Consider the following 21661-nt stretch of genomic DNA (forward strand, 5'->3'; position numbering starts at 1 on the left):
ACAAAAGAAAATCACACAAATCACTACACTACTTGCAGCAAAGACACTCAAAATACTCTCACCACTAAGTGACAATATCCATTACTAGAATTGGCTGAACTTTGTGCCATATATCTAAAACTCCAAGTATTTTCTCTAGACACAACTCAGGAATGGAAAGGTACTATCTCATTGACACAATATGAGAGCGATGCACTCAACTGTTGCTGTGATTTCAGTGACATGCAGAGATTTCCCTACTTGCTGAATGTGGTGGCTGGCCATCACTTTTCCTCCCAACATCAGTGAATGTCCCCTACTCTCGACATATGGTTATAGTTACAAAAGGCATCTTATAGACGGAGGAGGACTGATGATGTCTTTCTACAAGATGGTACCTTCTAATTCCATCTTTTACTCTTGTTCCATGCTCTTAAATCTGCACACTAATTCTTTTAAGCTTTCTAATAAGGCTCTTTTAAAAATCGCTTAGAAATTTGACTGCAGCACTATATTCTGCACCCTCTCCTTTTCTTCTCCCCATGTACTCTGTGAACAGTGTGTTTTGTCTGTATAGCGTGCAAGAAACAATACTTTTCTCAAATCCCAATACATGTGACAATAATAAATGAATTCAATTTTTTGTGCAATCCAAGGGAATAATTCTTGAGAACAAACATTAGTTAATGATTGCTCACTGAAGAACAAGAACAAGAACAAAGAACAATACAGCACAGGAACAGGCCCTTCGGCCCTCCAAGCCCGCGCCGCTCCCCGGTCCAGGATTGAATCCTGAATCCAGGATCCCCGCCCAATTTTCCAGCCTATCTACATACTAATATCCTATCCACCGAGCTGTCCCTCACAGCTACGATGCTTTGTTCATCACAACCTATTAACTCACCCCCACCCCCCCATTCCAGACCATGTGATCTCCAGGGAGAGGCGGAAACCCAGAGTGAAAACCCCAGGGCCAATATGGGGAAAAAAAATCAGGGAAATTCCTCTCCGACCCCCTGAGGCGATCGAAACAAGTCCAGGAGATCACACTGGCCCTGATCGGAAAATGCTTCCCAACCCTAGTCATTTCCACTTCCACGAACACCATATGAATTCCCTGCCCCCGAGACAGGTTCCCAACTATCCGCAGTCTCACTCTGTACTGGCACCAGCAAGATGATCATAGAATGAAGCCTTGAAACGAGAAACAAAGAACAATTAGCCCGCGCCGCTCCCTGGTCCAAACTAGACCACTCTTTTGTATCCCTCCATTCCCACTCCGTTCATATAGCTGTCTAGATAAGTCTTAAACGTTCCCAGTGTGTCCGCCTCCACCACCTTGCCCGGCAACACATTCCAGGCCCCCACGACCCTCTGAGTAAAATATGTCCTTCTGATATCTGTGTTAAACCTCCCCCCCTTCACCTTGAACCTATGACCCCTCGTGAACGTCACCACCGACCCGGGGAAAAGCTTCCCACCGTTCACCCTATCTATGCCTTTCATAATTTTATACAACTCTATTAAGTCTCCCCTCATCCTCCGTCTTTCCAAGAAAGAGAGAGTTAAACTGTAGTTTATGATGGGTACCAGTGTTCTGATAATGGTATAGTTAAGAAAAGTGTTCTTTTAAGTGCCCATTCCCACCCAGTTTCTAAATTGGTTAAGTTTTGCATGCACTCCAGATTTTATGGTTATGATCCAGAATTCTCACAGGTTGAGAGCCAACACATTGTTTTAAAGTTCCAACTACTTGACAGAACTCAGCTCAAATTATATTCCTTTTATGTTATGAATTAACAACAGCAACTTACAAAATTAATATAGGAAAACCTCCTAAGACTGACTTCCATATTCAAGGTTCAACCTTGCAACCTGCACCATAGCGGAGAGTACAGAATGTAAATAATCAGCGCCGCCAGTAAGATTTTCATCAATATAGGCTGGATGCAGAAGATGTCTATAAATTACCTCTACTCGAACCCTGATTACCATCCAGAGCACAATTATAAATTCTGAGATACAAGACTTAAGTTTTCCACTCTCTGATGAAAGACACACATGGAATGAGACAAATGCTGCAAATCTTTTCACTGATGGGGATAATCGTGAGAAGATCTTGGTGACAAAATAAGAGCACCAAAACAATTTAATCATACCTCTACTAATGCACTAAATAAACCTAGTGATACCAGTCTGAGGCCTTTTCCCATCTGCATGGAGATGAGTTTTGCTCTCCATATTCCTGATGCTAAATGGAATGATGACAACAGGAGCATGCTACAGAATAAAAACTCAAACGATAGAAATCCAAATATAATGAGAACAGAAAATACTGGTAGTGCAGAGCAGGTCAACAAACAGTACAATTTGGAACACCTAATAATGACAGGCCCAAATGCAAACTAATGTTTGTCTTTTCAGATATGGACTAACCATTTTCCAGTATGTTTAGTTCATGTATTAGGCATCAATTTTATGGTCTTCATGTCAGGGAAATACCAGAGTGACTTTGAATGATAATTAATAATTCTGGAGGGAACAAGTCTGCAAAATAATAAATGCTTGGGGTGAGCTTTAAAAGGTTTACTTTTCCTCCTCTGCCGAATTTGAATTTTCCCTATTTTGACCGCTGCTGGGCTACGGTTCCATGAGTATCAGTCACCGTCAGTAACCTCTGCTAGACAATGGCCCTCCCCTTCACGGGTGATCAGACAGAATCACCTGACCGCAACAGGCATCTGTTGACATGCCTGATACCACGCATCAAAAGGTGCCCTGAGAGAGCAATCAGAGAAACTCTGTCCAACCTCTTCATCATTTCGAACTGAGATCAATTGTGTTTCAACTGCTACCTGATTCAAGTAAGCACTAACTGTTCATTCAACCTGAAGCATCCACAAATATTCTCATCCTGAATGAGGGAGATGTCCAGCACATCAGTGCAAAAGAAAAGGCCGAAGTACTGGCAATCATCTTCAGCCAGAAGTGCTGAGGGAGTGAATCATCTCAGATCCTCCTGAGATTCCCAGTGTCACAGATGCCAGTCTTCAGACAATTCAATTCGCTCAACATCATATTAAGAAATGGCTAAAGGCACTGGATACTGGAAAGGCTATGGGCCCCGATAATATTCCAGCAATAGCACCGAAGACTCATGCTCCAGAGCCCCGAGCCAAGCTGTTCCAGTACAGCTACAACTCTGGCATCTACCCAGCAATGTGGAAAATTTTCCAGGTACATTGTGTCCACAAAAAGCAGGACAAGTCCAATCCAGCTAATTACAATCAGTCTACTCTCATTTATTCAGCAAAGTGATGGAAAGTGAAATTGACAATGCTATCACGAATCACTTACTCATCAATAAACTGCTCACTGACACTCATTTTGGACTCTGCTGGGCCACTTAGCTCCTGATCTTATTACAGCCTTGGTCCAAATATGGACAAAAGAGCTAAACTCTAGGAGGTGACGTGGGTGTGACTGCCCTTGACATCAAGGCAGTATTTGACCAAGTGTAACATTACGGAGTCCTGGCAAAACTGAAATCAATGGCAACTGGGGTAAAACTCTCCACTGGTTGGAGTCACACCTAGCACAAACAAAGATGCTTGTGGTGACTGGAGGTCAATCATCTCAGCTTCAGGACATCGCTACAGGAGTTCCTCAGGGTAGTGTCCTAGTTTCAACCATCTTCAATTGCTTCATCAATATCCTTGCCTCCAAAATAATATCAAAAGTGGGGATGTTCGCTGATGTTTGCTTAATGTTCAGCACCCTTTGCATCTCCTCGATACTGAAGCAGTCCGTGTCCACTTGCAGCAAGACCAGAACAACATTCAGGCTTGGGCTGACAAGTGGCAAATAACATTCATGCCACAAAAGTGCCAGGCAATGACCAGTTCCAACAAGAAAGAATCCAACCATCTGGCCTTGACATTCAAGGGCAGTATCACCGCTGAATCTCCAACTATCAAATCCTGAGGATTACCACTGACCAGAAAACAAACTGGAACAGCCATATAAATCAGAACTGGGACTCCTACAGTAAGTCCTGACTCCCCAAAGCCTGTCCATCATCTACAAGGCACAGGTCAGGAGAGTGATGGAATACTCTCCACATGCCTGGTTGAGTGCAGTTCCAACAACACTCAAGCAGCTTAACAACCTACTTGATTGGCATCTAATCCACCATCTGAAACATTCATTCCTTCCACCACCATGAATAGTGGCAGTGTGTACTATCTACAAGGTGCACTGCAACAACTCACCAAGGCTTTGCCAATAGCACCTTTTAAACCCATGAACTCTACCTACCAGAAGGACATGGGCAGCAAATGCATGGGAATTCCACCACTGTAACCTCCCGTCCACGGCACACACCATTCTGACTTGGAACTATATCGCCATTCCTTCACTGTCGCTGGGTCAAAATCCTGGGACTCCCTCCCAAACAGCACTGTTGGTGCACCTACAGCATGTGAACTGCAGGGGTTCAATAAGGTGGTTCACCACCACCTTCTCAAGGGCAATAAATACTGACCTAGACAGCAATGCCCACATGCCATGAAAGAATAAAAAACAACCTATGAACTTATGCTGGATGGCTCAGATAATACTTCTATTGATCACCGAGTGGGTCGTGTGTGAGCAATTAAACCTATGTTTCATCTAATATTGGTATGTGAACAAGCTATGCTATCATAAAGCTGTAATCAGTGAACTATGAGAACAAAGCTCAATTGGTTCATAAAGGCGAATCAAAATACTGACATTTCAGGAGATTAATCATGAATCGACTTATATCATCAATGGAATTGAAATTGGGAATCATTTTAAATAGAAGAAATTCTGACATTCACAAGAGAGCATTAACTGCTTTGTGAATATGAAAGAAAATGTTCAAAACAGCAAATTTTGCTTGTACTACAATATCAGTCAAAATAAATTGAAAATCTTTACACCAAGTTACTGTAGGAGGCAGAACAATTTCACTATATGACTAGTTTCATTGCATTTCCTTTTTATCATATTCCTCAAAGCATCTCCCCTATTTCACCTTGGGAATCATTCTAGGATCTATCATTTACTTCCGACTCATCTCCATCTATATATCATCTACAGACGCAATATCAGTTTCTGCATATTCTGATGCTCCAACCCACCACCACCTTGCTTAATCCCCAAGGTCTCTCTGACTTCAGACTGCTTCCCTGACATCTGGTCTTAAATAATTCCCACTAGTTAAACATTGGGAAGACCAATGCTATCATCTTTAGCTCTTGCCACAGATTAAATCCTCTTTAGTAAGGAGACACTTCTGATATAGCAGTTAAAACTATAAAAATCAGTGTTTCCAATACATTGTCTGCACATCAACAATAAAGTTGCATGCGAGCAAATGTGTGAAACATATTGTACATACCAATGCATTCGCATGGAATGCTGCAATTATTCTCATATACTGGCCCTCCCAATGTTACTAGAAATACTTGTAACACACCCTATACTTAAACATTATCCCCAAAATAAAAACAAGAACAAAAACTTATAGAAAGCAAAATATACTTCTGCTAACTCCTTGGAGATGTATTCGATAAGTTAGCTGAACCATACTAACATGGGGGGCACAGTGGTTAGCACTGCTGCCTCACAGCACCAGGGACTCAGGTTCGATTCCCAACTTGGGTCACTGTCTGTGTGGAGTTTACACGTTCTCCCCATGTCTGCGTGGGTTTCCTCCGGGTGTTCCGGTTTCCTCCCACAATCTGAAAGACGTGCTGGTTAGGTGCGTTGACCCGAACAGGCGCCAGAGTGTGGTGACTAGGAGAATTTCACAGTAACTTCGTTGCAGTGTTAATGTAGGCCTTACTTCATAGAAATCATAGAAATCATAGAAACCCTACAGTACAGAAAGAGGTCATTCGGCCCATCGAGTCTGCACCGACCACAATCCCACCCAGGCCCTACCCCTCATATCCCTACATATTTACCCACTAATCCCTCCAACCTACGCATCTCAGGACACCAAGGGCAATTTTTAGCATGGCCAATCAACCTAACTTGTGACTAATAAATAAACAAGACAAACATGACAACTGGAACATGAGAATGAATCTTAGCACTCGTCAAATCAAACAGGGAATGGGATGAGGGAAATCAGGTAGGCAACCCCACTTGTGTGACTACCCGGCAATCCCTCATGCCTAGAACACAAGTGAGGTCAGACTCCTGTGGTCAACTGTGTCAAAGACTGCCGATGGAATGAGAATAACAAAGAGGGAAAATGCATCATAGTCACAGGGGAATAAAATAAAAGCAAAATATTGCTGCACTGGAAATTTGAAATAAAAACAGAAAGTGCTGGAAAAGCTCAGTCGGTTTAGAAACATCAGTAGGGGGAGAAAGAGAGTCAACGTTTTGAGTCCAAAATAACTTAATTATTCCTGAAAAAAGTTATTTCTTACCAATATGGCTCTTCTTTTGAATTGGTTCTGAATTTCAAACCAGTTCCAAAGAAGCACCATATTTGACTTGAAACAGTCAATATAATCAGAGTCATTTCCAGTCTGTGGTAGGGGCAAAAATCCAACCAGAGAGAATTAAATAAGCATTTGCAGCAAAGATGTTTTGGAAAACATTGGCGCGAGGGTGGTAGTTTACAAGGGTCTGGCTTGGTGAACAATTGGAAGGAGGAGATGCAACAGGAGACACTGAATGGATGGCCTCAACCTTAATAACAAATGAGCCCATAAGCCTCTCCCACTCATTTAGGATGGCAGGGTGAGAGCTGGGTTTTAAGGAGATGGTGGACTGTGTTGAAACTGGGAGGTTATCTTTGCACATGGGGATGGTCCAAGCCTTGTACGGGAAACACATGCATACAAATTAACACCCTCAAACCACAGAGTCATACAGTACAGAAGAGGCGCTTCAGCCCATTGAGTCTGCACCGATAAAATGACACTAAATCTACACTAATCCCACTTTCCAGCACTTGGCCCATAGCCTTGTATGTTACGATATTTCAAGTGCTCATTCACATTCCTTTTAAAGATTGAGGTTTTTTGCTTGTATTACCCTATCAAGCAGTGCATTCCAGACTCCCACCACCCTCTTAATGAAAATATTTTTCCTCAAATCCCCTCTAAGCCTCCTGCTCCTCACTTTAAAATTAAGCCCCCTCATTACTGACCCTTCAACTAAGAACAGTTGCTTCCTATCCATACCTGTCATATCCTGATACACCACAGTCAGGTCCCCCATCAGCCTTCTCTGTTCTAAAAAAAAACCCAAACCTGTTCTGCCATTCAATAAATTTGTGGCTGATCGGAATGTGACCTCAACTCCACATTGTGCCTACCCACAATAACCTTTCACTTCCAAATCTATCTACCCCAACCTTAAAATTATTACTCAATCCCCATCTCCATTACTCTTTGCAGAAGAGAGAGTTCCAAAGACACATGACTCTCCAAGAGAAATAAAATTGTCATCCCGGTCTTAAATGGTAGACCCCGTATTTTTAAACTGTGCCCCCAAGTTCTAACCTGTCCCACAAGGGGAAACATTGTCACAACCTTGCCTGGGGCAGCATGGTAGCACAATGGTTAACACTGCTGCCTCACAGCACCAGGAACCCAAGTTTGATTCCCCGCTTCGGTCGCTGTCCGTGCGGAGACTACACGTTCTCCCATGTGGGTTTCTTCCCACACTCCAAAGATGTGCAGGTTAGGTTTATTGGCTATGCTAAATTCCCCCTTAGTGTCAAGGGGATTATCTGGGTAAATATGTGGGTTTACGGGGATAGGGCCTGGGGTGCAGGCTCAATGGGCCAAATAGTCTCCTTCTGCACTGTCGGGATTCTATGATTCTATCTACTTTGTCATGTCCCGTCAGGACCTTATGCTTCAATAAGATCACCTCTCAGTTCTTCTGAATTCCAATGGATACAGGCCCAGCCTGTCCAGCCTTTCCTCATAAGGTAGGCGAACGCTGTTCCAAAGTGACGGGCAAAGATGGCCTCTGCTGCCCTCAGTTTAATTTGGCATCATGCTTGGCACAATATTGTGGGCCAAAGGGCCTGTTCCTGTGCTATACTTTTCTACAATAACTTCCCCATCCGAGTTATCAGTAGAATGAACCCTCTCTAACCCCACCACAGTATAAATCTCTTCCAATTTTCTTTGCTCTTAGTTCTGACGAAGAGTCATCCAGACTCAAAACGTTGGCTCTATTCTCCCTTCACAGATGCTGTCAGACCTGCTGAGATTTTCCAGCATTTTCTGTTTTTGTTTCAGATTCCAGCATCCGCAGTAATTTGCTTTTAGCTTCCAAAGCTGTTCTTGATGAAGGTGGAGCACAGCTGCACACACTGCTCCAGATGTGCTCTCACCAACGCCCTGTACAGCTGTCAACAAAGACAAAACAAAGATGCAAGAGGGGCGCTCCCACGGACGGGGGAATAACTGGGTTGAGGATGGGGGCACTGACAGGACGAGGGAGCTCTGCAGGCCCAGCTCTGGGCAGCAGACCCAGCCTGGGGGCTAACCGGAGGTGGAAAGGCTTACCCGCCCGGTGAGCCACATCGGACATCCTAACCGGACTCTGGCAGCTAGCAGCTGCCCGGCCGCCAAGACTCTATCATCCGAGGAAGCTGCGGCCCCTCTCACACGGACACCGAGAGCGAGCGAGCGACACTCCGCGGACTTGGGCCTGGGCCTGAATCTGTCAATCACTAACTGTCCCCGCCCCCCTCCTCCAGAGCAGCTCGCCCATTAGCTGGGCCCGGCAGGCCACCGCCAGCCTCCTCCAATCAAAGGGCAGCAGGCAGGCTGAGCCCCGCCCAGCTGTTCTCTGTGATGTCGGTGCCGGGGTTACTGGCGGTCAGAGGTGTGGACACTGCAATGCTGACAGTGGATGTCCAAATTGGCTGGATGTCAGTTCAAAACACTCACAGGGAATAGTACTGCCCTTCTCCTCCCTCGTTTTCTAATCATATTGGTGAGGGAAAACACAGCTTTGTCAACAAATGGATCCCAGCTTTTCTAATTGGGACAGAAACAGGATGTGCTGGAAAATCCAGCCGGTCTGACAACATCTCAAACAAAGTTAGCTGGAAAGTTCAAGATGACTCCTTGATGTTTTGAAGCAGAGTCAGATTGGACTTTAAACGTCCTTTGTCTCTAGAGACAGTGACAAAACATGAGAGTTCATATTCCCTGCCACTGGATGGATTTTGTACACATAGTTTATATGGCAAAATATTAGATAAAATCCCGACAGTGCAGAAGGAGGCTATTCAGCCCATCGAGTCTGCACCGACCATAATCCTACCCAGGCCCTATCCCCATAAGCCCACCTATTTACCTAGTTAGTCCCCCTGGCACTAAGGGGCAATTTAGCATAGCCAATCCACCTAACCTGCACATTTTTGGTCATCTATCAAGGGGATTTGGAAGTGCTTGAGAGATCTTTGTTAATAATCATACTGAACATGTCAACTTTCAGTTAAATAGCAACAAGGAACTTTGCAGGTATGAAGCTATTTGGACAGATTAAATTTTGGAATCATGGGATCATCGAATCCCTACAGTGCACAAAAAGGCCATTTAGCCCATGAAGTCTGCACTGACAACAATCCCACTCAGGCCCTATCCCCATAATCACACGTATTTACCCTGCTAATCCCCCTGATACTAAGGGGCAATTTAGCATGGCCAATCCACCTAACCTGCACATCTTTGGACTGTGGGAGGAAACCGGAGCACCATGAGGAAACCCACGCAGACACAGAGAATTTCTCGAGGAATTAAGGGCTATGGGGAGAGAGCGGGTAAATGGAGTTGAAATCAACCATGATTGAATGGTGGAGTGGACTCGATGGGCCGAATGGCCTTACTTCCGCTCCTATGTCTTATGGTCTTAATGTGCAAACACCACACAGTCACCCTAGGTCGGAATTGAATCCTGGTCTCTGGCGCTATGAGGCAGCAGTGCTAACCATTGTGCCACCATTCTGCCCCTATAAACTGAATTTCTAGATTAATAGTCTAGCGATAATACCACTAGATCATCACCTCCCCTGTTGGATGTTTGTACAGGTTTGGTGGGATTTCCTACTTTAATAAGGAGTGAGATGGCCAATGCAAGGCTTTAGTTAAGATGATTTAATGATATTTCTCTGGAAATAGTATATGAAGTTCAGTCCAGCACTTTAATAGCTTTAAGCTGTTCCCTGGCAGTTTAGAAATCAAAGGGGTCTTGAGGCACAGTGGATAGTGCCCCTGCCTTTGAGCCAGAAAGTCTGGGTTCAAGTGTCACTCAGGGACTTGAAGGTCAAGGAAGGTGTGTTCACAACATGGCTAAAGAGGTTCAGTATCAGCTTATAAATACTTCCAGCATATGTCAATGCCAGGTGGTAAGAGTGGGGGAGATTACTGGTCAGCTGGACACCTGACAGATATTGGTGAAAAATGGGACTTAAATTAAAGATGGAACTTTGTCTCCACAGCAGGAGGTTTTGTTGTCCATATTTGACCTAATGCCATGAGACTTCATGGGGTCCACAGTTGATGTAGAGGACTCGCAGAGCAACTCCCTCCTGACTGTACACCACTGTGTCAACACCTCTACAGGATCTGTCCTATCAATGGGACAAGACAAAACATAAAGATGGTGATGATGATATCTGGGACATTGCAAAGTTTATTCCATGGGATGAATTTGTCAGGCTGTTTCTTGACAAGCCTGCGGGACAGCTCGCTCAATCTTGGCTCTAGTCTATTGTTAGTAAGGAGGACTTTGCATTGTCGACAGGGCTGAGTTTGCCATGGTTGTTTCCAGTGCCAAGGTCAACACCAGGTGGTCCATCTGGTTTCATTCCTTTGAGATGTTTTCGTGGTTTGATTCAACTTGCTTGGCTATTTCAGAGGGTATTTAAGAGTCAAAGAACAAAGAAAATTACAGCACAGGAACAGGCCCTTCAGCCCTCCAAGCCTGCACCGACCATGTTGCCCGACTGAACTAAAACCCCCTACCCTTCCAGGGACCTCTATTCCCATCCTATTCATGTGTTTGTCAAGACATCCCTTAAAAGTCACTATGGTATCTGCTTCCATTACCTCCCCCGGCAGTGAGTTCCAGGTACTGACCACCCTCTGTGTAAAAAACTTGCCTCGTACATCTCCTTTAAACCTTGCCCCTCACACCTTAAAGCTATGCCCCCTAGTAGTTGACTCTTCCATCCTGGGAAAAAGCTTCTGACTATTCACTCTGTCCATGCCCCTCATAATCTTGTAGACTTCTATCAGGTCGCCCTCAACCTCCATTGTCCAGTGAGAACAAACCAAGTTTCTCCAACCTCTCCTCATACCAATGCCCTCCATACCAGGCAACAACCTGGTAAATCCTTTCCAAAGCCTCCACATCTTTCTGGTAGTGTGGCGACCAGAATTGAACACTATATTCCAAGTGCAGCCTAACTAGGGTTCTATAAAGCTGCAACATGACTTGCCAATTTCTAAACTCAATGCCCCAGTCGATGAAGGCAAGCATGCCGTATGCCTTCTTGACTACCTTCTCCACCTGCGTTGCCACTTTCAGTGACCTGTCTACCTGTAAACCCAGATCCTTCTCCCTATCAATACTCTTAAGGGTTCTGCCATTTACTGTATATTTCTTATCTGTATTAGACCTTCCAAAATGCGTTACCTCACATTTGTCCAGATTAAACTTCATCTGCCATCTCTCTGCCCAAGCCTCCAACCGATCTATATCCTGCTGTATCCTTTGATAGTTCTCATCGCTATCCGCAAATCCACCAACCTTTGTGTCGTCTGCAAACTTACTAATCAATCCAGTTACATTTTCCTCCAAATCATTTATATATATTACAAACAGCAAAGGTTCCAGCACTGAACCCTGAGGAATGCCACCTGTCACAGCCAGGATGCCACATTCAGAAACGCACCCTTCCACTGCTACCTTCTGTCTCTATGACTGAGCTAGTTCTGTATCCACCTTACCAGCTCACTTCTGATCCCATGCAACTTCACCTTCTGCACCAGTCTGCCATGAGGTACCTTGTCAAAGGCCTTACTGAAGTCCATGTAGACAACATCCACTGCCCTACCCTCATCAATCATCTTCGTCACTTCCTCGAAAAACTCGATCAAGTTAGTGAGACATGACCTCCCCTTCACAAAACCACATTGCTGTGGCTCTGGAGTCACATGTAGGCTAGATCAGTTAAGGATGGCAGATTTCCTTTCATAAAGGACATTAGTGAACCATATGGGTTTTTACAACAATCGACAATGATTGCGTGGTCACCATTAGATTTTTAATTACAGATTTTTTATTGAATTAAAATTTCAACATCTGCCATGATGAGATTTGAACCCAGGTCCCCAGAGCATTGCCCTGGGTCTCTGGATTATTCAGCAGCCTGTTTTAGCAATAAAAAAAATTAATAGAATTCCTCACATGAAATAATCTCATTAGAATGCAGTAATTGTAATTAGATAGGCAAAAACAGCAAACATTATCTTGCAGACAGCAATGAAGGAAAGTTTAGTTAATCTTTTTCTTGGCGATATTGGTAGATAAAGGAGTATTGTCCAGATCTTCCTGCTCTTCTTTGAATCAAACAATGGTATCTTTTAACATCCACCTGAATAGTAAACAGGAACCTGGGTTAGCAATTCATCAAATGTAGAGCACCTACAATCATCACAGCCCTAGGGCATTGTTGTAGCATATCATCAGGGAAGAAATCTATCATCAAGGAAGCAATAACGAGACATCTGAATATAAATTGTCCCATTGGTAAGACGCATCATGGGCTCATGAAGGGAAGATCATTTTTGACTAATTTGGTGGAATTCTTTGAGAACATTACATGTGCAGTGGACAATGGGGAACCTGTGGATGTGGTGTACCTGGATTTTCAGAAGGCATTTGACAAGGTGCCGCACCAAAAGCTGCTACATAAGATAAAGGTGCACGGTGTTATGGGTAATGTATTAGCATGGATAGAGGATTGTTTAACTAACAGAAAGCAAAGAGTGGGGCTAAATGGGTGTTTTTCAGGTTGGCAATCAGTGACTAGTGGTGTGCCTCAGGGATCAGTGTTGGGACCGCAATTGTTTACGATTTACATTGATGATTTGGAGTTGCAGACCAAGTGTAGTGTGTCAAAATTCGCAGATGACACTAAGATGGGTGGCAGAGTAAAGTGTGCAGAGGACGCTGAAAGTCTGCAAAGGGATATAGATAGTCTAAGTGAGTGGGTGAGGGTCTGGCAGATGGAGTACAATGTTGGTAAATGTGAGGTCATCCACTTTGGTAAGAATAACAGCAAAATGGACTATTATTTAAATGGTAAAAAAATTGCAGCATGCTGCTGTGCAGAGGGACCTGGGTATCCTTGTGCAGGAATCTCAAGGAGTTGGTTTGCAGGTGCAGCAGGTAATTAAGAAGGCAAATGGAATTTTGTCCTTCATTGCTGGAGGGATGGAGTTTAAAAACAGCGAGGTTATGTTGCAGCTGTATAAGGTGCTGGTGAGGCCACACCTGGAGTACTGTGTACAGTTTTGGTCTCCTTACTTGAGAAAGGATATACTGGCACTGGAGGGGGTGCAGAGGAGATTCACTAGGTTGATTCCGGAGTTGAAAGGGTTGGCTTATGAGGAGAGACTGAGTAGACTGGGGCTATACTCATTGGAATTCAGAAGAATGAGGGGAGATCTTATAGGAACATATAAGATTATGAAGGGAATAGATAAGATAGAAGCAGGGGAAGTTGTTTCCACTGGCGGATGAAACTAGAACTAGGGGGCATAGCCTCAAAATAAGGGGAAGCAGATTTAGGACTGAGTTGAGGAGGAACTTCTTCACAGAAAGAGTTGTGAATCTGTGGAATTCCCTGTCCAGTGAAGCAGTTGAGGCTACCTCATTGAATGTTTTTAAGGCAAGGATAGATAAATTTTTGAACAGTAAAGGAATTAAGGGTTATGGTGAGCGGGCGGGTAAGTGGAGCTGAGTCCACAAAAAGATCAGCCATGATCTTATTGAATGGCGGAGCGGGCTCGAGGAGCCAGGTGGTCTACTCCTGCTCCTAGTTCTTATTAAATCCTCACAGCACATGCATCATAAGATGCTTCATCAATGATCTTCCCTAAATCATAAAGTCAGGAGTGGGGCTGGTGCTGACTTTTCCTTAGTGTTCAGTTCTATTAACAACTCACCTTTTAATGAACCAGCCCACAGCTGAATCTGGATCGTACCCAGGCATGGGCTGACAAGAGTCAGATAATGATGAAAGCAAAATACTGCAGATGCTGGAATCTGAAACAGAAAATGCTGGAAAATCCCAGCAGATCCGAATGCATCTGTGGGGAGGAGAATAAAGCCAGAATGCCAGTCAAGAAGTTAATCATTTTCTAGAATCGAACAATTTTCTTAGCTGTCCCACTGGGATAGGATAGAGAGTAGGATAGATTAAATGACATTGATGTCATGAAAAGGCAAAGAGAATGAAAATACCTGGAGTAAAAAAAACAAAGCATTTATCCAGAATGAGTTTACATGCCAGACTAATGATCAGCTCTGTCTGATAACAAAATCACAAAAAATCAGATTCAAACCAGCGCAAGGTTAAAAAAAACAAAATTTAAAGAGTTCATGGTCTGAAATTATCAAACTTAATGTTGATTCCGCAAGGCTGTTAAGTGCCTAATTGGGATATTAGATGCTATGCCTTGAGCTTGAGCCATTAACATCCGAACAATCTAATGTAGATTTACATCACCATTGCTTCATTGTTCCTTGGTCAATATCTTGGAATTCCCTATATAGCTTGATTCTGTCTCCACAAAAACTAGCAGTTCAACAAGAAGGCCCACCACAAACTTCTCAGCATATCCAGAGCTGGCAATAACGTGGCCTTACCAGCATCACTCACATCCTGAAAACATTGGCGGCACGGTAGCACAGTGGTTAGCACTGCTGCTTCACAGCTCCAGGGACCTGGGTTTGATTCCCAGCTTGGGTCACTGTCTGTGTGGAGTTTGCACATTCTCCTCGTGTCTGCGTGGGTTTCCTCCGGGTGCTCTGGTTTCCTCCCACAGTCCAAAGATGTGTGGGTTAGGTTGATTGGCCGTGCTAAAATTGCCGCTTAGTGGCCTGAGATGCATAGGTTAGAGAGATTAGCAGGTAAATATGTAGGGATATGGGGTTAGGGCCTGGGTGGGATTGTGGTCGGTGCAGACTCGATGGGCCAAATGGCCTCTTTCTGCACTGTAGGGTTTCTATGATTCTATGATTACTTTTATAAAATCTAGAAAGAGAGAACTAGTTTTGCTATAGTTTCTTGGAGCCGTACATCATGGAACTGACCAGGGATAAAGCTATCTTAAAGTGAATATAGTGTCATGAAGTGGGGATAATTAGTAACGCCATGGCAAAAGACCCACTGCAAAATAGTGACCATAACATCATTCAGTTTCATATTAAGTTTGAAAGTGATGTATTTCAATCACAAACAAAAATCTTAAACTTAACCAAGACCAATTTACATAGGTATGAGGGGAGAATTGGCTGGGGTCATTGGGTAAACATACTAAAAGGTATGGTGGTAAATGAATGGTGGGGAAAATTTAAAGAAACAATTTAAAATCTGCAACAAAAATACATTCTACTGAAGAACAAAAACTCAACGAGCAACTATGCCTCATTCAGAAAGTTAAGGGTAATATTAGATTAAAGAAGAGGCTTACTTTTATGATAGTCATGGGGGATCATCAATAGACCTCCACATGGACCTCGTAGAATATGAGCGGAGGCTTGCCCAATAAGGAAGGAGCAGCAGGGGTTTAAAGCAGCTGACTCCACTCAGGTCGGCAATTGAAAAACTTTGGGGCTTGACCTGTACACTGCAGTGACAATATCAGCACGTTCTAAATAAAGGGTGGTGGTGACGAAGAGTGGCCTCAGTGATGGGGTATTGTGTGCAGTTTTGGTGTCCTTACCTGAGGAAGGATTTCCTTGCTATAGAGGTTTATCAGGCTGATTCCTGCGATAGCAGGTCTGTCATATAAGGAGAGACTAAGTCGGTTAGGATTATATTCACTGGAGTTTAGAAGAGTGAGAGGGGATCTCATAGAAACTTATAGAATTCTAACAGGGTTAGACAGGGTAGATTCAGAAAAAATGTTTCTGATAGTGGAGGAATCCATAACTAGGAGTCATACTTTGAGGATAAGGGATAAACCTTTTAGAACTGAGGTGAGGAGAAATTTCTTCACCCAGAGGATGTGAATGTGTGCAATTCACGACCACAGAATGTAGTTGAGGCCAAAACATTGTCTGATTTCAGAAATAAATTAGATATAGCTCTGGAGGCTAAAGGGATCAAGGGATATGGGGAGAAGGGGGGGTCATGACATTGAATTCGGTGATCAGCCATGATCAAAATGAATGGTGGAATAGGCTCAAAGGGCCGAATGCCCTACTCCTGCTTCTAATTTCTATGTTTCTATATTATATTTGTGACTAAGAGTCAAGTGAGTATCTTTTCTTTGCTCTGGACCATCCTTACTGCCAAGACAAATCGTCCAGAAAGAAAAATGTCTCTTATTAGTAAACTTGAAGCCTACGATGCAAGCATTGAAGACTGGGCCTAATATGCAGAGTGCATGCATTACTTTTTTCAGGCCAACAATACTGAGGGGGACAAGAAGCAGAAAGTGGTGTTGTTGATGGCATGCAAGGTCCTGACCTTTAGTGTAATAAAAAGCTTGACCTACTCAGATGCCTCTGACTCCAAAACTTTTAATGAATTGATAGACTTTGTTAAAGGCTATTATTTCCCGAAACCCTCCATAATACTCCAGCAATACTGTTTAACATGGCAGGGTGAACTCCTGGGGAATCTGTCACCGAATTTCTGACAAGGTTACAAAAATTGGCAGAGCTCTGTGAATTCCGGCCACCCCTGAATGACATGTTGTGAGATGGACTGGTCTGTGGAATTAACAATATGACAGTCCAACAAAAGTTTTTAGCAGAACCTACTTTGGAGTTCAAGAAGACCATTGAGATAGCACTATCATTGGAGAATGCAGAGAAAAGAGCTCAGGAGCTATAGGGGACATCAGACAGTGGTGTCCTCTGATTTTTGGATGGGCCTCTTGCAACATGCATTGCTCAACTGAGAGCAATGGTATCGGAGAGTCCTTTACAGCGGTGGAACCCAAGTTGCATCAACACGAGTCAAAGGAAGGCCAGGACAGCCATCAGACTCCTTGGGAGCACATTCCAGAAGGTTATAGAAGCCAGATGGTGGACTAATGGTGGTTCTATTCTCTCTCCACAGATGCTGTCAGACCTGCTGGGATTTTCCAGCATTTTCTGTTTTTGTTTCAGATTCCAGCATCTGCAATACTTTGCTTTATCTTTGTGAAATGGTAATCAGAGCAGCCAAATTTTGCAGTCCTGGGAACTCATGGCCATAATAGAAGAATATTTGAGATCTTGTACGGGGTACTTAAGCAGTCAGACCATCCAGATTGACAAGCAAACGTTCAAGGTTGGTAACATTCAGACTTCCTCCTGTGCCACGTGCAAATAGGCTAAGGAGAGGAAAATTTGAAGAATTAACTTGTGCATATAAGCCTACTAGAGGAGGGAATGGTTCACAATTCCTAATCATTTCTGGAATAAGCAAAGAATATGCCAAAAATACAGCATCAAAAAAGGGTGAATGGTAAAGTAGTGGAGGGATTAAAATAATATAGCAGGGGATGGAGAAATGGGATGCGTGAAACTAGAAAAAGAGAGAACATGGTTGATGAAGATACTAGGATAGATCATGATGGCTTTGTTGAAATGAATGGTGAGGAAAAAGCTATCAGAAGATATAGGAACAGGAACAGGCTATGTAAGAGAGTTGTGGTAGAAACGGTTAAAATTAAATGAAATATTTGGTTTGTCACTACCATAAATCACCATGTTATACTATGTCTTGGCTTTATTTGGGCACTGAGAACATTATAACTCTTCTGGTCCCTGATCTGAATTGAAATGAGCAATACTGGACCAATATACCCAAACTACAATCTTGGGGCCCGATTTTACTATTGTGTCACGCATGTTTTCGGGCGTGAAAACTTGGTAAAGTCAGGTGTGAGGCAATCCGTGCCCGCGTCCGCACAGATGCCCACTTTACCAAGGCCTGAAAATGGCTGCGATCCGAACTGCGCCCGGAACGGGCGCAACGGTGATTTAAATGCATTTGCATGCATTTAAATTGAATTAATGGGCTGCCCGCCTAACTTTACCAGCATTTCCTCCTTTACCATCGCGTTCGCCCGTCCAGATTCAGTGCGAAACAGACATGCTCAGCAAAGGTCTGTTTCGGGCGTTCCAGCTTCTGAAGAGATAAGTTCAAAGTTTCCTATGGCTTTGTAACTCAGATTGGTGGTGGGCGGGGGGGGGAGGCAGGCAACATCATTCTCTGGTGAGTGGGGTGGGGGGGGGAGGAGGGAGGCCTGATCATTTTCTGGTGGGGGGGAGGGAGGAGACGGGTCAGATGTATCTCTGGTCAGGGGGAGGAGGGAAGCCCGATCATTCTCTGGTGCGGGGAGGGGGGAGGGAGGGCCAGATAGTTCTCTGGTGGGGAAGGGGAGGAGGGAGGCCCGATCATTCTCTGGTGGGGGTTGCAGGGGCAGGGGGGGACCACTGCCACTCTGCGGGTGATCGGTGGGGGGGACAGGGGGGACCGCTGCCATTCTGCAGGTGATCGGTGGGGGGGAAGTGGGGCAGAGGGTCGCGATCGGTCTGGGTAGCGGGGAGATGGGTGGATAAGGGGAATAGGTATGTTGTGGGGGTGGGGCGATATCTGTGGGGGCCATCGCTCCCGCTTTTTGCTCCTGGGCCGCTTTTTCCGCTTTTTGCGGCCCGGGATCGATATGACAGGGGAGCATTTTTCCATTTTTTTTCACCGCGCATGTGCAGTTCAAAGCTCCGGTCGGAGCTGCAGCGCTTCAGGCATGATAAGCCCCACCCACAGCACGATTCAGACTCGCAATTTTATTTTCAGGCTATGGGGGCACCTGAGAGCAGTTTTCCAAGTTGGATCTGAATTGTGCCCAGATTCAGCACTTAGAATCAAAATGGTAAAATCGGGCCCTTGGTTTCCATGCAACTTTCTGACCAGGGAGAAAGGGGCTGCAAACATCTATATGCATGCACTCAGACCACTTGTATTAAAATCTTGGTTAAACACATTGGTTTCAAGTCAGTGATACAGTTTACTCATAGTAATTTGTTGTCAGTTAGTTTGAGTTAACACTTAATTTAATTTTTCTCAAACAGAGAATCTTTTGTGCCTTTTCACTGAAGTTGCTTAATTCAAATTATTGGATAATTTGATTTATTTGCAGTAAAAGAAAACTTCAAATTAACGGAAGAATGTAGATTGCCCATTTTGTAACAAAGTGGGTCCTGGACACATGCTATAGGATTCATGCGCAGAGTTACAAAGTGCTTAGTTTTGGACTTGTAGATATAGTGGGTGGGGAGGAGTAAGGAGATGTTTAGACTATTTGATCGCCGAGACAGAGCTGTACAACTCCGAGCTTCAATGCACTCATAAGACAATTGGCATCTGGCCATTTTTGAATTGACAAGTCCTCATTGCTGCTTCACAGTGAGGTGAACATGTATGTAGAACAACAGCAGAACAACTGAAGCAGTCTGTAGCCATATGTAATAAGACCTGGATAGCGTTCAGGCTTGGGCTAATAAGTGACAAGTAATACTTTTACAACACAAGAGCCAAGCAATCACCGGCTACAACAAGAGAGAGTTCAGCTATCTCCCCTTAATATTCAATGGCATTATCATTGCTGAATCCCCCACTATCAACATTTTGTGGTTGCCATTGACCAGAAACTGAATTGGACCATCCACCATGGCTACAAGAACAGGTCAGAGGTTGGGAACTCTACAAAAAGGAGCTCATTTCCTGGCTTACCAAAGCCTTTCCATCGCCCACAAGGTACAAGTCAGGAGTGTGATGGAATACCCTTCACTCGGATGAGTGCTACTCCGACAATGCTCAAGAAGCTCAACATCATCCAGGACAAAGCACCTGTTTGATTGGCACCCAAACCCCCACTTTAAACATTCACTCCCTCCACCATCAATGTACAATAGCAGCACTGTGTACTATATGGAAGATGCATTGCAGCAACTCACCGAGGCTCCTTTGACAGCGCCTTCCTTCCTACAGCTAAAAAGATAAGGGCAGCAAATGCATGAGAACCCCTCCGAACCACAGACCATCCTGACTTGGAAATATATCACCTTTCACTGTTGCTGGGTCAAAATCCAGGAACTCCCTCCCTAACAGCACTGTGGGTGTACCTACAACACAGAGGGTGGCACGGTAGCACAGTGGTTAGTACTGCTGCCTCAAAGCACCAGAGACCTGGGTTTGAATCCCGGCTTGGGTCACTGTGTGGGTTTCCTCCAGGTGCTCCGGTTTCCTCCCACAGTCTAAAAGACATGCTGGTTAGGTGCTGGAGTGTGGCGACTCGGGGGTTTTCACAGTAACTTCATTATGCAGTGTTAATATAAGCCTACTTGTGGCACTAATAAATAAATAATGGCTGCAGTGGTTCAAGAAGGCAGCTCACCACCACCTTGTGAAGAACAATTGGGGATGGACAATAAATGTTGGCCCAGCCAGCGACACCCACATTCTGTGAAAGAATAAAAAACGAAGTTGACAAAGTTACCAGGTAGGTGGTGTGGGAACTTTTTAAAAACGTCCCTTTAAAGCGGCAGGCAGGTTGGAACTGCCTGGTCTGGGTGATCTGAACCGTCACCTTAATAAAATGCACCCAAAATTGATTGCCTTGGGAGCAGCCTTGACTTTCGGGAACCCGTTGCTTCCCTTCGCTGCCTTTTCCTCAGCGCGGCTCCCTCTCGGAAATCTAATTCTGAGAGATTTCTCAGTTTCAGAATTCCCAAGTGACGGGTTTCACCCGGCTGGCCCAGAAAAAAAATAACGGAATACTTTAATACAAATCTGTGGAGTATCTCTCTGGATTTAGAAAACCCGTTTTGTTTGTTTTTGGTTGCCGCAGGCAAGATCAGAATTTATTTTAAACGACCCAGAAGGCGGTGAGATCGCGCTTTTTAAAATCAATGTTTCCAAGAAGATGCACACTGAGTGAGACCAACCTGTCTTGGAATCAAATCTCCTCGAATTCTTGGCTGACATTTACCCCCACACATCTCATCTCTCCGCCCTTTATGTTTGCCTGGTTCAGGCTTTACAAATTCTTCCCCGGTCACCTTTGATCCACCTCTCTCCTGCCCTTCATGCTCACTCACAAGTTTACTGTGACCGCTGTCCCTCCAACAACTTCCTGTCCTTCCCGTCCGGTATTGCTCAATAATTTTCAAAAGGTTTTAATTGGGAGAGAGAAGAATAAATCTTTGCAACAGTGAATAAACCGAAGTTCATCCACCCATTCGCCCGTACAGCCTCCGGTGTTAGTATTTCATTTGCTTCCCAACGTTAAGGAAAGCAAGCAGTGATTGTGTGTGTTTTATTTCCAGTCAAGAAATCAGTCGCACACATTGAGATGAGTTTCATTTTTCTGTGCGG

General features: G+C 44.2%; 1 protein-coding gene across 3 annotated transcripts in view; it reads right to left on the bottom strand.

The window, feature by feature from the left end:
• Window positions 1-21382, bottom strand: part of pnpla8 (patatin-like phospholipase domain containing 8) — a 74001-nt gene extending 52619 nt beyond the window's left edge. Inside the window, exon 1 of one of the 3 annotated variants that reach the window (XM_078220223.1) lies at window positions 21232-21382. The gene's annotated coding sequence lies outside the window, so the exon portion shown is untranslated. Of the gene's footprint in view, window positions 1-2415; window positions 2510-8549; window positions 8729-21231 lie in introns of those variants that run through there. The other 2 variants (XM_078220222.1, XM_078220224.1) reach the window with 2 other exon arrangements.
• Between the last annotated feature and the right edge of the window lie 279 nt (window positions 21383-21661).

Source organism: Mustelus asterias, chromosome 9, assembly GCF_964213995.1.
Source record: "Mustelus asterias chromosome 9, sMusAst1.hap1.1, whole genome shotgun sequence".
Taxonomy (NCBI): Eukaryota; Metazoa; Chordata; class Chondrichthyes; order Carcharhiniformes; family Triakidae; genus Mustelus; species Mustelus asterias.